Here is a 15,840-nt window from a genome sequence, read left to right on the forward strand (position 1 = left end):
CATTGTTGTGGAAGTCCAGAGGAAGTCGACACTCATCCAGACCATCAAAGATGAAGACCACCTGGAGGCGCTGAAAGCTGCAGATTCCTGCCTCTTTGGTTTCAGTGAAGAAGTGATGAACAAGTTCCACCAAGCTGAACTTTCTCTCTCTCAGCACATTCAGCTCTCTGAAAGTCAATGGAAATGTGAACTGGATGTCCTGGTTGGCTTTGTCTTCAGCCCAGTCCAGAGAGAACTTCTGTGTTAGGACGGTTTTCCCGATGCCAGCCACTCCCTGTGTCATCACTGTTCTGATTGGTTCCTGTCTTCCAGGTGAGCCTTTAAAGATGCCTTCTGGTCTGATGCTTGTTTCTGGTCTGTGTGCTTTCCTGGATGCTGCTTCAATCTGTCTGACCTCATGTTCCTCATTGACCTCTGCAGTCCCTCCCTCTGTGATGTAGAGCTCTGTGTAGATCTGGTTCAGAAGGGTCGGCTCTCCTGCTTTAGCGATCCCCTCAAACACACACTGGAACTTCTTCCTCAGGTTAGACTTGAGTTTACGTCCACACTCTGCAGCAGGAGTTCCTAAACAAACAATAAATGTCATTAATAAGTGAACGCTACAATAAATGTGTCAAATAAATATTTTCTGTCTCCATGAAATCTGTTCATCAGTTGTAGACAAACAGTTTGTGTTTTCAGTCAGAAGAGTTCACAGATGTCTGCATCATATTAACAGCAGAGTGTGTAGATGTAAACTTCATTTCCTCTTTCCATCATGTTAAAGCTCTTCAAATCCTCTTACTGCTCTGCAGACGCTCAGCCAGCTCCTCCTGCTTCATCCTCCTCAGGAAGTGCACTGTGATCTGCACTAATGACTCTCTGCTGCTCCTCTGCTCTTCATCCTCCTCATCCTCCCTCTGACTCTCTGAGCATTCTGGGTAATCTGGACTCAGGAGCTTCTGGATCTTCTTCAGCTCGTCCTTCACAAACCTGACAATGTTCTCCTCCAGCAGCTGGAACAGAACAACAGAGTATAAACTCTCAGACTTTGAGGAGCAGAATAACAGTTTAGTGTTTCATGATATTACAGCTTATGTTCATACATGTATTACTTGAATCTACAACATCAGATATGAAGTGTTGTGTATGCACAGCTGCTGTAGTTATAAGTATTACTACCACAGTTCTGTCTCTGTGAATGCTTGCTCAGGGGTCAGGCTCTGGGTCTCTGTAGAGCACCAGGACTGTTGTGTTGTAGTTAGAAGCTGTTTGTACTCACCATAAATATGGCGTCCTGAGCAGGAGTCTGAACACTGGGTTGCTGCAGTCTGTGACAGAAACATCAGCATTTAACAACACAATCACGTCACTAAGTGTTTTGATGTGTTTTCACTTTAAACAGATACACAACAGTCAACAGACTGGTGACAAACAAGCATTGTTGTATTAAAAAATGAAAACTATCCCAACTCCACACATCCAGCTCATGTTGAACCTGTTGCTGCTGCTTTAATGACTGAAGCACAGCTTTAAGAGTTCCATTCCACTTCCACTGTCATCATATGTTCACATTGATTTAGACCAGGGGGGTTCAATTAAAGTCCCTGAGGTCCAGCTGTTCACATTTCCTCCAAGTCAAAGGTCTGAGCTGATGTCTAGCTTGTGTCTTATTAGCTTCCCCTATGTCCACATGTTCATATGTTTCAGTAATATCTATTGTCAGTTTTCAATGCAGGAAATGTTTACCTGGGGCACAGCTAGCTCTGTTACCATGAATAAAAGTAGTCCCAGGCAAATACATTGAAGGCCTTTATTTCAGATGAAAGAAAACTGAAACCTCAGACTGAACAAAGTGCAACAGTCAATGGACTGGTGAAGAAAATTAATTAATACACAAAATGTGTGTATTAAAAATGAAACCTATCCTGACTCCACACTGTTCAGCTGCATCCAGCAGGTTTGTAATTTGTTCTTCTTCACATATTCTGCTTTAATGGCTGCCAGCACAGCTGTAAGAGTTCAGTTAAATCTTCCACTCACCATGTTTCTCTTTCTTTAACATTAGGCGATGTTCAGCAGGATGGGTTTGTAATGAATCGCAGTCAGACAATGTTGCAGTGTCATGATATAGAGTCTATATCATGTGTTATGACTAAGTCATATTTTGTGTGTGTGAGTGTTCTCCCTCCCCGCCAACAGGGGGGAGCATACTATTGGTTCTGCAGCTGGATGACATGGAGCTCGAGGATTGGAGGACACAGATGGGCTCTGAATTTAAAAACCCTCCACATCAGCCACCCGATGCTCTTGCCCTCCTCTCCACATCTCGAGAAGACTGCACTCGATTTTTGCTTGTATATTAGACATTAGACTGTGAATATTAATTTATGTAATTTAGACTCGTCGTTTGATTTTGGCTTTACCAAGAGTAATTGAATTTAAGTTATTATTACATACCAGGCACATTTGAGTAGGGGTGAGAAGCCGTTTTTGTTTATTCGTTTTCTCCTGTTTTTTGTTAGGAAGTCAGGGAAGTCACCTGTATTTTTGTTTGAATCTCTTTTCTTTTGTTCAGGAAAGACAGGAGCTGAGAACCTTAGTTGTTTTGTTTGTTATTTTGGCATTGCTCACCCTGAAGGTTTCTGTTGTCTCGGTTCGTTTATAAATACATTTATATAAATTCCATTCGTCGTTGATATTTTTTCATATCTACCTTGGGAGTCGGAACAGGAGGGAAGAGTCACTTTATGCTACAACTAGGTTTCCCCTAGGCCGGTTGTAACATAAATTGGGGGCTCGTCGATTCTTTTGAAAGCGTGTTGGTAAGTAAAACATTTGTTATCGGTAAGTTAAATTTGGCTCGTTCGTGTTTTGATTCGTGTCAGTAAGTAATTGGCAATTCGTCGTTTTTTTGGAATATTGTATTTTTCATATTACTCTGCATAATACTGGTTGACAGTTTTGCTCTGAATATGGAAAGAAAGAGCTTTTGCAGGAAAAGCTAGTGGAGGAAGGTCTGTGTGTGTCTGTGCCCTCTGTAGAGGAGGCGGCGAAAGCTGACGTGAGCTCCCGTGACACGGTGCGGCCCGGCCCAACCGCTCCCTCTGGTCCGTCTGTTACGCCTGCTATGACGGCAGAGGAGATGCAGCTAACTCTCAGAATAAAAGAAATTGATTTGAGAAATCGCGAGTTAGAGGTGGAGGCCATGCACCTGAAGGTGAGGGCCTTAGAGCTAGAGCGTCTCCCCTCTGCGACTCCACACCCATCTGCCTCACGACAGGTTCCTCATTCTCCTCGTGACACATTTGATGTGAGCAAGCACATTGCTTTAGTGCCACCATTCAGAGAGTCTGAGGTGGATTGCTATTTTAGTGCCTTTGAAAGAATCGCAACCACTCTGAATTGGCCGGTTGTAACACATGACACTGCAGACCTTTGTTATTTCCTTTACTTAAAGCCTTCAGAAACCACCATGAGATGATAACATGACAACATAAATACATACTGATACTTTCTATTATACATCTACAAACACAGACCTGCTTATGGGTCTTTTACAGAGCCAAGCAGACCCACATGATCATCGAAGAACTCTGCAAAGTAGGGATGTCCCGATCAGGTTTTTTTTGCCCTCGAGTCCGAGTCTGAGTCATTTGATTTTGAGTATCTGCCGATACCGAGTCCCGATCCGATACTTTCTATAAAGGCACTCATTGCGGCAAAACCTGTGTGTGTGTGTGTGTGTGTGTGTAGGCCTGTCACGATTTCTAAAGAACATTTAACACTGGAAAGGCCCCCAATCATCAACACTATTATTATTATTGTTATTATTAATGATATTAATATTATTATTATGAGTAGTGGTAGGCCTATTACCATGGCTTATCTGAGCATAGTCAATGGAGTTAAGTCAAACCAACTAGCACGTCATGAGCAACAGAGCCAAACAACACGCCCTCTACCTGCTGCTGGGAGTGGGCTCACCTGTGCGCACATGTGTTTGTGTGCGCACGCGTATGCGTGTGTGTATGCGCATCAGCGAATTTTAAAAACGCCACCATGTAGACAGAAACACATAAAATAGCAGAGATGGCACCAGAGGACTGGGCAAGAGAACTAATGGGTGGCGCTGCAGCGAGTGCCGCCAGTGAGAAGGCAGAGAACTTCACTCGTACAACGCGGACTCTCTTTAATGGCACGTTATTCATAAGCATGTTTAGTCTTGTGGTGAATTGTGTCAAAGTGTTGAACCGGTGTTGTGCAGCTTCACAGCTCTCTGTGTTGCTGTAACGTCCAGGCCCTGCAGCGCTGTGACGCACCGTGGCGACGCAGACAGCGAGCTGACAGAGGTCTGCTCAGAACATCCTGTAAACGTCACACAATGAGTTAAAAAATAAGAACTACCTGTTGGTTTGACACATTTTAAGACAGAAGCCGCGGGACATATTAAATCTGACGGCCGGACTTTGCACACTTTATACGCTACGACGCACCAGAGTGACGCCTTTTGTCATCCAGCCTCTTTGGTAGCGAGAGAGAGAGAGAGAGAGAGAGAGAGGAAAACAAACAAGCGTGCAAATGTAATTTATCGCGGCCGAAAAACTTAGAGCCCATTTAAAGTTATCGTGCAATTAATTGATTTATTGTTTAGCGACAGGCCTGTGTGTGCGTGTGCCGCCACACTGGGAGATTTCACACACGCAGCACATCGAGGTCTCGAACCAGGACCTGTCGCACCAAAAGCAGCTGTCATACCCCTGCACTACAAGACACAGAGCCACCCTGCACAGAAGGCGTTAACTTTGACAGCCCTAAAAAGTATCCGAGTCCTGATCGGGAGGTAATGTCCGATTCGAGTCTGAAATCACGTAATCGGGCCGATTTCCGATCATGTGATCGGATCGGGACATCCCTACTGCTAAGTTACAGAAACAGGACTTAAAGTGGTATCAACATTTTTGAAATGTTCACTTTTCATGGACACAGAGCTGGATCAGTGTCCATGATGGCCACTACAAGAGACTGAAAAACTGTTATCACACAATTTATTTGATCACAATTTGACCAAATTCAACCAAAAACACCGAAGAACAGAAGCCACCTTAAAGTTCTGCACAGGCTGTGTTCAAGTCAGAATAATCAGCAGTGTGAGGTACGTGCAAAAATCCAAACCAGGACCCTGGGAATCTGAGGAGGAGACTAGCTCCTAGCTACATATAGGCTGACAGCTACAGTCGTTTTGGGAAGTTGGTCAAACTTTCTATATTTCTGCATAAATATGACCCGAAACACGATCAATGCTGAATTCTGCAGGCCGACAAAACATAGCTGAGCTAGACAACAGAAAAATGCATAAACCGCTAGCGATTAGCACAATGCTAATTTGCATTGAAAAACCCATAAGGTCGCTAGCGCTATTAGCGTCACACTTTTAACCCGTTTTCTTAAACTTAAATAACTTAAAGTGCCTCCTATGAGCGCATGACGTAAGGTAAGGGCTTATGGAACATAATACTTACAGACAGATATTCTCAGACGACTAAAAAACATGTAGCAGGATGAAAAAACACAGCAGAAACTTTCCACTTGGCTCTGGAACCATTATGCTACTACGGAAGCCTCGTAGGACAATCTCAACTCAAACATAGAATTTTGGCTGACTATAGGGGGCAGCACAATAATATTTACACACAGTGTATGAATCTATCATTTATTTAAATGTTTTATTACTGAAATGTCTTTCCATACTTTGTTTCAGTGGGCTGCCTTTCTAGTACAGTGAGGCAGATGTTTAAGTCATGTTTATGCAGACATATAGAAGATTTTAAATGATTCATACACTTTGAAGCAGCACTGTAAATATGCATTACTCTGTGCTACAGATGCTCCAAACCATCAACCACCTGCAGAGCAAACAGACACATACAACCCCAAGAGTCCAGCAGAGCTCATCACAGCATGGAGACACTTCCAGAGTGATTCTTACCTTTGATCATCAGATGGCTGATCAGCTTTGAAATCAATGGGCCAATCCATCGACCGATCACTTTTCATGGACACACAGCTGGGTCCAGGTCCAGCAGAGTCTGCTCTCACATCCTGGATCCTGATAGAATCACAAACACTGACTCTGAGCTTCTTCTGGAAAAATGATGCTGAACATCATGTTACACTTTAAATGTTTAATAATGATGGAAACAAACTGCAGCTGTGACATTAACTCTGACCTTTGACCCTCAGATGGATCAACAGCTTTGAAATAAATGGGATAATCCTTTGACCAATCACTCTTCATGGACACACAGCTGGCAGCTCCAGGTCCAGGCCCAGGTCCAGGCCCAGGTCCAGGTCCAGCAGAGTGTGCAGTGTGCTGCTGCTTTGTTCTTGAACACACACAGATGTGTGAATAATGTGAGTGTGAGCTCTGACATGGAGAAGAGTCATGGACAGTCAGAGACGGTCCTCTCACCTCTGAGCTTTGATAAAGCTCTCATGGAGCAGTAAGAGGTCTTGAAGACGGTTTTTAGAGGGAGGGACTCCCTCCTCTCTGTCCTCACACTGACTCATAGCAGAGCTCACACCTTCACACAAACACAGCAACATGACACAGAAACACACAGTCAGCATGTTGTTATTGATCCTTCATGTAGATGCTAACAGGCTAATCATGCTGTTAGCTTAGCATCAGAGCCTCAGACCAGGTTTGGTTCTCAGGCTTTTATTTTGGTGAGTCTGTAAACACACCAACATCTCTGATGCTGTTATTATTGATGTCACATGCTGTAAGTGGAACAGTGCACACACACATTCAGTGTTTGCTTCAGAATTCTGTCACTTCTCTCCATGTGTGAACATGTGAATAAATGAACATGTGTTCATGTGTGTTTCTGTCACAGTGTGAACAGACTGAGTGAAGCACTGAGACCTTCCTCTGTAACAGTCTGTGGACTGTTTTCTATAGAAAGGACAAACACATGAGCAGCTACTGTCTGAGCTCTGAGGACTGACACACTTCTCCTCATGGCAAATATTAGATTCACATATTTATGAACCCTTGAAGAGAAAATGTTTCTTCTGATGAGTTTCAATCATCGATATGAATTCATGAAAAATAAAACGCACCACAGGCGTGTTAAACCTGAAACAGACTGATCTGATAAAGTCAGAATAAAGCGACCTTTTCTCCGCTTGAAGCTTTGAACGAGTCGATCTGAGTTTCAGAGCAAATGAAGCTGCTGAACTTTACAGAGAGAACGATCAACAGAGACGCTTGTTGTTTGTCTGTCTGACATGAATTGAATTACAGTAACTCCACACAGCTCAGTGAACACAAAAACTCAGAAAGCTGTCAGACCGGTTCTGACACTCCCAGCATTTCTCACTGATCATGTGACCTGAGAGCTGTGTTCTACAGTCTGCTGTGACTCGAACAGAAAAACACTACAAGTAACAACTTGTTCTGAAACAGCTGTTCATCTGCTATAAAAGTCATCAAAGAGCAAAGAGAAAGCAGCCAATCAGCAGCAGAAACATCTGTACTGTACCATCAGTCAGTGATGCAGCACAGTGTGATCAGACATGGAGAGATTTCTCTGGAAGGACTCTCACCTGCTGGATCAGTTCAGATGGACTTACAGACACTTTCCAGCTTCCTGTGTGGAGAAGAAGCTGCTCCTGGTCCTCCTCAGTCCTGCTGTCTGACACAATCTGATCTGAGGACGCCGTCACTTCCTCACAGCCTCACAGTCTGAACACGTCAGTGACGGTGAAACCGGTCCAACAAGTGTCTGAAAGACATTTCCTGATTCACTTCTACTGTCTGTCCACTAGATGGAGCTCAGCAATCAATGAACTGCAGATCAGCACAGGATGGAGCAGAGCAGAAGCAGCATGGTTCTCCTCTTTGTGAGCATCCAGCTCCACTCACATCTCAGCAGGCTACAACCTCCTCACAGCTGCACATTGATAAGGGTGATGTATTGAAATTCTAAACACCAGTTTACAATGAGTTGATCCTGTTACAACCAAACTACATTCTCTTTATCAGGGCTGACCTGGGACTAAAATGTGGCCCTGGCATTTCTGTCCATGGCGGCCCACCATGGTTATTTATAAGTTCTGCATACCAGAGCATATATGTGCTGTTCAAAGATGAAATAAAGCACAGTAGACTACACGGAAGAGAGTGACCATGCTAAAAACATTCTTGTAACACTCAGAGCTTTCATCTGGGGAGAGATGGCCACAGGGCCACCATTCCCATCTTGAAGCTAAAGTGGCCATCAAAGAAACGTCAACATTTTTATACTTTACCTGTGACCTTATGATGTCACCTTCATAATAGAACATGATAAGATAAGATAAGATAAGATAAGATAAGATAAAACTTTATTAATCCCGAAGGAAATTCTTGTGCCAGAGGTATTAAGTTACATTAAATGCAGTTAAGTACAGAGTATAAGTATAAGTGTCACTATAATCCAAAAGAGTACAGTACGCGGTATGAGCACAATATATGATACATGGATACAATATGGAGATGTAAGGTACTAAGTAAACATAATATAGGAATGACAGTGATGCCTGACATGGTTATCTAGCGCTTCTCCCTACAGAAAGGGGAGGAGTTATACAGTCTGATGGCCACTGGCAGGAAGGACCTCCTGTGGCGTTCTGTGCTGCTCCTCGGTAGTCTCAGTCTACCGCTGAATGTGCTCCTGTAGGACAGCAGTGTGTCGTGCAGGGGGTGAGACGTGTTGTTACGAATACTGAGGAGTTTCCTCAGTATCCTCCTCTCCGTCACCTCCACCACAGACTCCAGCTCCACTCCCAGCACCGAGCCAGCCTTCCTAATGAGCTTGTTGAGTCTGTTGGTGTCGGCCGCCTTCATCCTGCTGCCCCAGCACACTACAGCGTAGAAGATGACGCTGGAGACCACCGAGTGGTAAAACATCTGCAGCATGGTCTGGCAGACGTTAAAGGACCTGAGTCTCCTCAGTAGATACAGGCGACTCTGTCCCTTCCTGTATATTGCCTCTGCGTTTGTGGACCAGTCCAGTTTGTGGTCAATGTGGACACCCAGGTATTTGTAGCTGTCCACAATGTCCACGTTGGTACCCTTGATGCTGACCGGGTTAGGGAGTGTCTGGTGCTTCCTGAAGTCCACCACCAGCTCTCTTGTCTTTGTGACATTCAGCTGCAGGTGGTTCTGTCCGCACCACTCCACGAAGCTGTCCACCACACTCATATACTCCGCCTCCCGACCTCTGCTGGTACAGCCCACAATGGCAGAGTCATCCGAGAACTTCTGCAGGTGGCAGGACTGTGAGCAGTGTCTGAAGTCCGATGTATAGAGTGTGAACAGGAATGGAGACAGTACCGTGCCCTGGGGTGCCCCCGTGCTGCTCACTATCGTGTCCGAGACGATGTTCCTCAGCCTCACAAATTGTGGTCGACCTGTAAGATAGTTAGTGATCCAGGTGACCAGTGGGGTCTCTACCTGCATGTCCAGGAGCTTCCTATTCAAAAGGGCAGGCTGCACGGTGTTAAACGCACTGGAAAAATCAAAGAACATGATTCTAACAGTGTTACCTGCCTCCTCCAAGTAGGTGTGTGCTCTGTGCAGCAGGTAGATGATGGCGTCCTCCACTCCAATACGGGGCTGGTAAGCAAACTGCAGGGGGTCCAGCGATGGTTCCACAACAGCACGCAGGTGTTTCAGGACCAGCCTCTCCAGAGACTTCATCACATGTGAAGTCAGAGCAACTGGTCTGTAGTCGCTGTGTGTGCTTGGATGTTTGGTCTTGGGCACAGGAACAAGGCATGTTGTCTTCCACAGGGCAGGGACAGTCATCAGGCTCAGACTCAGGGAGAAGATGTGCTGGAAGACCCCACACAGCTGTGTGGCGCAGTCCCTGAGTACTCTGGGGCTGAGTCCGTCCGGTCCTGCAGCTTTTCCCGGTCGTAGTCGACTGAACTCCCTCCTCACATCTTCTGTGGTGATGGCAACTGTGGACACAGAAGAGCAGAGAGAGAGATCTGATGGGGGAGGGTGGGGGGTTGTTAATGGAAGGTGGGGTAAGGGGGGCAGGGTGATGTTATTGATGGGAAGGTGAAACTGGTTAGTATGGTTAGGGGGAGGGGGAGGAGGAGGTACATTGTTGTTATTGACAGGTGTTAATGGTGCATCACAGGGAGGGGGAGGGGGAGGGTGGTCAGGGAGTGGACTATCAAACCTGTTGAAAAACAGGTTCAGCTGGTTGGCCTCCTGCAGATCTCCATCCATCAGCTGGTCGGAGATCCTATTGTGGCCGGTGATGGTTCGCATGCCACTCCATACCTCCCTCAAGTTGTTCCGGGCAAGTTGGCTCTCCAGCTTCCTCCTGTAGCTCTCCTTGCCCTCTCCAATCTTCTCCTTCACCTCTGCCTGGGCCCTCCTCATCTCCTCTCTGTCTCCACTCAAGAAGGCTGTCTTCTTTCTGTTGAGTGATGCCTTGATGTCCTTTGTCACCCATGGTTTATTGTTTGGAAAGCAGCGTATTGACCTGGTGGGGATTAGAGAATCTGTACAAAAATTAACATATTCTGTGATACAGTCTGTGAGTGTGTCTACATCCTCACCGTGAGTGTCACAGAACACATCCCAGTCAGTCACCTCAAAACATCCCTGCAGGGTCTCCAGGGCTTCCGGTGTCCACCTCCGTACAGTTTTGGTGGTCACCGGCTGCCGCTGTACTGCTGGTATATACTGGGGTTTGAGGTGGACTAGGCTATGGTCTGATCTGCCCAAGGGAGGGAGAGCTATGGAGCTGTATGCCTCTTTAACATTAGCATACAGTAAATCTAGAGTTTTATTTTCTCTTGTTTTACAGTCCACAAACTGCTTGAAAGTGGGCAGAGTTGATTTCAGATTAACATGGTTAAAATCGCCAGAAATCGCTATGAAGGCATTAGGGTGCTGGGTCTGAAGCCTCGCGGTCACAGAGCTGATGACGTCAGTAGCCCGCGACGCCTCAGCCGAGGGAGCAATGTAAACAACGAGTACAATGGCGTGAGAGAACTCTCTGGGCAAATAATATGGACGTAGACTCACCGCTAGCAGTTCAATGTCCGGGCTGCACACACGCTCCTTTACCGTAACGTGTCCCGGGCTGCACCACCGGTTGTTCACGTAGAGCGCCAGTCCCCCTCCTTTCTTCCTGCCGCTCTCGGTGCAGTTCCTGTCCGCCCGTACCAACTGAAAGCCGGCTAAACTCACGGTAGAGTCCGGTATGTTTGCGTGCAGCCACGTCTCTGTAAAGCACATTACAGACGCCTCACGAAACACACACTCGCTCTTTGTGAGAGATGTTAACTCTTCCATCTTATTACCCAGTGATCTAACATTACCCATGACGATAGAAGGAAGATACGGCTTGTATCTTCTTTTCCTCAGCTGTCTTCTTTTGCCCCCTCTGCTTCCACGTTGTTTCCTTCTTAGTTCTTTGGGGATTTCGTGTCGCTGGCCATACATCCCGCTGTGCTGGAGACTCATCAGCTGATCCCTGGTGTAAACAATGGAGCCCTGGCGTGTTTCCGTCACGGCCGAGACGCGGCATGATAAAAGTGCTCCAAAAGCGATGAAGACCACGAAGAAAGTCCGAAAAAGACGCATTATTGAAGTGCCTGACCGCTTATACCTCGATTTAGTACGAAGTAGAGTGTGTAGAGTAGAAATAAATTACGAAAAACAACTTAATACACCCGCGGTGTGCGGAGCTTCTCTGGCTGGCTGCTACCGCGAGGCCGCGCCGGAAGCATGATAACATAAAAGCCATTGATTCCTATTGATCTATCCAGCTAATGTCCACATTAAAACTCTGCACTCAACATGTTGGAAGCATTTTCTCATTATTCCTTCACAGTGAGTGAGTCTTACCTGTGTTGTTGGTTTCTGTGACGAAGCAGAGAGCAGTCAGTGTTCAGGGTGTTTATACTTCATCATAGGAGGAGCCTCTGTGGTCACATGACTTCCTAGAAACTCTGAACAGGTTTAAACAGACTGTTGGCTCAGATTAAAAAATTTCCCAGTTTGGGATCAATCAAAGAATAAAGATCATCAGTCTATCAGCTGGTTTATGGTGTGTTCAAGAGGAACTGGTGCTGACCTTTGGACTCTGCCCTCTTTGTGAGGTCAGAGAGGTCAAAGGTCAGGTCAGTAAAAACCCAAATACTCGCACTGAGGTGTGAAGACAATCATAACAGAGAGTGTGGTGTACAGAGAGAAGACTGTACTCACTGTCAGCGGGTCACATGTGCTCTAACATGCACTGTGAGCTGTAAGGTCTTATACAGACAGGTGTGTGTCTTTCCTCATCATGTCCACAGACACAGCTGGACTGAAGGTTAGAACCATCTGAATCATATTTCACTTTTTGTTTTTTCATCTGCAGAAATGTTTTCCTGTCAACATGGGGTGCTGTGTGTACAAAAAATAACTGAAATGATTTCAGCAAATGGCTGCAGCTGTTTACGTGAGCAGATGCTGTGACTTAATGACTGGAATGTTTAATCATCCCAAAAGGACCGGATCAGGACTGACCTCACGTTTTTAAAGACTAAAAGACTAAAATGAAATGACTAAAAGACACCTGGGACCTGCTAGCACACACCTTCATACAAACACAACACTCCCCCCAACACTTACACCACTGAATACCACTGTCACTCTGGATTCTACCAGCAGATGGAGACAAAGTAAACATGGGTCAGAGTACAGAGAGTGTAGAAATAACGTCATGATAAACAGTGAAGAAGCATTTTACATTAAGGATTTCATATGATGTCTGAAACATTGGATTGTAACTTATCTATAAAACTATGTTTTTGTAGGATTCACAAAAAGTGCTTTTGGACTGTTTATAAGCAGGACCTCCATCTTTCTCCAAGCTTTAAAAAACAGCTGAGAGTTTTCAGCTCATCACTTCTGGAAACACTTCATTTTAAGAGACGGCCTCAGAATGCTGTTAGAAGTGTTCTTATGATTCCTGAAAACCATCTGTGCATCATAACTCAATCTCTACAGCTGCATTGGATCTCTGCTTGTTAATCAGTGATGGACGATAACATGTTACTGCACAGGTTTCCACCATTTTATTGCTGCATTAAAGACTTTGAACCTGGCTGCTGCTCAGTAAAAGCTCCATCTACAGTTTAACATGAATGAGTGACACAGTGAGAATGTAAAAAGTCAAAAGTATCTGACTGAACACATGATGCAGACACAGTGTTAACAGATGCTGCATTGTTCTACAAAGAGCAGTTTGATGACAGACTTTCTGTTTCATGCTGACTGTGAACATTTTCAAACATCTGGAACATGTTTAATGACTGTATGAAGCAGCCAGCAGTCCTCCACAACAGGACAGTGAACGCCTCTCACTAGCTGAATCACACTGTCTGTTAGAATGACACAAAGATCTCTAACAATTAGATGATCGGCACGAGACGAACAGATACAGTAAATGTTCCAAATGAAGCACAACAAGCAAACACTTGAAGTCACAGTAACACAACAACACTCATAAATAAACTGCTGTTAGTTACCTCCTGATGGAGAAAAGAATCTGGATGAGCCGAGGAGTGAAGGTGACGTCCATCAGCAGGAAAACAGCAGAGAAAGAACAAACATGGAACTCACAGCAGGAGCTTTTCAACGCTCTGTTGATGCACAGAAAGGCTCAGCTCTCTGGATTCACCGTCACACTCAAGGCTTCTTTAAGGAAACATGATGACAGTGTTCTGACCTTTGGAACAAAGAGCTCAGGTCAAACATTCACAGACTGAACCAGCACAGAGTTCTTATCAGTTACAGTTACAGACCTTGATCTGACTGTAAGGAAGGAGAAACACACCTTCTTAATAAAGTGTGTTTCAGTGAAAACAAATCCATCAGCTCCAAACATCATTTACACTCGCTATAAATGTAACATTTGATGTTCTTATCTGACTGTTACTATGAATAAACTGTGTGAGGACTTTGTGTAGTTAGATCACAACCCACAGCGAGACTGTGACAGAAGCAAAGAACAGATTTACAAATTTGCAGAAAATTATTATTTGATACGATCAGACACATCAATGCTTTGGTTGTTCTGCCAGCACAGTGGTCCAGATCCTGAAAATGAATAATCTGAGCAGATTGATTGTGGGTGGATGAAAGAAGTGAGCAGATGAGGTATTCTCAGTTTATATAATATGAAGACAGATTTCTGGAAACACTTCATTTTAAGAGACGGCCTCAGAATGCTGTTAGAAATGTTCTTATGATTCCTGAACACCATCTGTGCATCATAACTCAATCTCTACAGCTGCATTGGATCTCTGCTTGTTAATCAGTGATGGACGATAACATGTTACTGCACAGGTTTCCACCATTTTATGGCTGCATTAAAGACTTTGAACCTGGCTGCTGCTCAGTAAAAGCTCCATCTACAGTTTAACATGAATGAGTGACACAGTGAGAACATTACTTGAAGCTGATGGGGAGCTGTGTCACTGCACAGTGTTCTAGTGAACAATGCTGTCTGAATGAAGACACGTTCATGTAGTCACTATTATACTTAGGTCGAATGGTGGATTAAAAACAGACAGCATGCCAACACATTTGTATTCAAATATTAACCACCAGTTAGTTCTCCAGGCTTTACTGACACCTAGTGGAACTCATGCTGCTTTCTTATTAAAGGGATGTTTGTGCCTACATTAAAACATATTCAACTGACAGATAACCTGACCAAACAGGATATTCATTGTTGTACAGCCTAAAGTTCAACTTACAGCATTTATTTGGTCACCAAAATAACAGCAAATGAGGAGCTCAGAGGAAACAAAGCTGCCTGATGTGTGAAGAAAAACTCACCGTCCATCAGGAAAATAACCTGAACTGTGATCACTGGAGTAAACACAGAGAACGGAAGGTTCAGGGAGACTAGAGGAAAAACACATCAGGACACAGGGATGCCACACATGTACAGAGGTATCTGCCCCTCACTGCTTCCCAGCTCTGTCCTCTGCTTCCTAATATGGTCACAACAAAGAACAAAAAGACAAACTGACAAGGAATAAAGGACACACAGGACTTAAATAGACCAGGTGAGAAACATTAGGGCGGGGAGAGCGATCACAAAGGAGGGAAAACACCAGGAAGTAAAACAAGGAGGGCACATGAGGAAGACAAGACTTTCAGAATAAAAGAGGAAATACAAGGAAAACAAACTAGAAGAAGTGAGGAAAAAGATTACAGTACAGAAAACCAAGAACAACATGAGACCAGGGATCATGACAACATTTAGACAAAGCAGCCCCTTTCAATGAAAGGTGGAGGAAGGCTGACTTTAGTCACACATCAATAACACCCTCCATGTAGCTCATTTCATTCTCAACATTATACACACCTGCTACTTTTTGTGTCTCTGTGTTAGGAATAAAACCCAATATAACAACTGTTATTTACTCAAGTACTTTTATTCTTGCAAGGAGGATACATGTCCCATATAACACATATGGGGAGGATACATGTCCCATATAACACATATGGGGAGGATACATGTCCCATATAACACATATGGGGAGGATACATGTCCCATATAACACATATGGGGAGGATACATGTCCCATATAACACATATGGGGAGGATACATGTCCCATATAACACATATGGGGAGGATACATGCTGCATTTTCACTGACCGTGTTTTAACTAAGAACACAAGCTCAACACATCACATTTTGGGAGTCTCCAGGACAACTGTTCCAAAACACAGATAGGGTTTGTTCACACACTCCTCCTGTATATGAAAGTAATGAAAACAACGATCA

The 15,840-nt window shown here is 44.5% G+C and overlaps 1 long non-coding RNA gene across 1 annotated transcript; it reads right to left on the bottom strand.

Moving 5' to 3' along the window:
• Nucleotides 1-6,305: 6,305 nt before the first annotated feature.
• LOC114430546 (uncharacterized) lies at nt 6,306-11,948 on the bottom strand. The gene is made up of 3 exons (XR_003669993.1): nt 11,900-11,948; nt 6,452-6,563; nt 6,306-6,365 (listed from the first exon to the last, which is right to left on the bottom strand). It is a non-coding gene; the product is annotated as an uncharacterized LOC114430546 (long non-coding RNA).
• Between the last annotated feature and the right edge of the window lie 3,892 nt (nt 11,949-15,840).

The sequence above is a fragment of the Parambassis ranga genome, unplaced genomic scaffold (assembly GCF_900634625.1).
Source record: "Parambassis ranga unplaced genomic scaffold, fParRan2.1 scaffold_239_arrow_ctg1, whole genome shotgun sequence".
Taxonomy (NCBI): domain Eukaryota; kingdom Metazoa; phylum Chordata; class Actinopteri; family Ambassidae; genus Parambassis; species Parambassis ranga.